Source organism: Lissotriton vulgaris, chromosome 4_1, assembly GCF_964263255.1.
Source record: "Lissotriton vulgaris chromosome 4_1, aLisVul1.2, whole genome shotgun sequence".
NCBI lineage: Eukaryota > Metazoa > Chordata > Amphibia > Caudata > Salamandridae > Lissotriton > Lissotriton vulgaris.
Genome location: NC_141691.1, coordinates 2,070,607,956 through 2,070,608,676, shown reverse-complemented (window position 1 = coordinate 2,070,608,676; position 721 = coordinate 2,070,607,956).

The window sequence follows — 721 nt, the reverse complement described above, 5'->3', positions numbered from 1 at the left end:
TAACACATAACATTCCCTGAACAACATAATATTGATAACTAAAACTACTTCAAAAGATAATCGGGGACCTTAATAATAGGCCTACCTATCGACTCAATTGGCTTTCCACCATACCAGCTTCCCCTTCTGTTCCTCGGAGTTAGACCAAGTCTCATCAGCTTGAACAGTTTGCTCCAGGCATTCCTCCACCGTCATTCCTGACCCCTCTTCTCCTGTTGTGTCCTGCAACCGATCACTGACCTCCCAGGTAAACACAGTAAAATCACATCCTTCTTTTCCCTACTATCTTGCAACTCAGATGCCACACCCTACCATCACAGAAGCGTGCTGAATATGCCTTACCTTATCATCACTTAAGCATACTGAATATACCAAACCCTACTGTCACTTAAGCGTACTGAATATGCCAAACCCTACTGTCACTTACGTGTACTGAATTCCTCAGACACTCTACCACCTTTAATGGTTCAGAGAAAGAACTTTGACCGTTCATTATGCTATTCCTCACTTCCTTACCCAGACCATTCCACCTTTCTAGACTCACTCATCAAACCCATGTTGTCCTTAGTATACGGTTTCACACTTCTCATTAATTGAAAAGGACTATATCCAGTAACAGAAGAAGGGCATCTGTAAGTCCATGTCATTTTCTTTACTTCAACAAACCAGTCCTTATCACCCATTTCTGCCAATTCAATAGTTCCTTTGACAAATCTGTTTA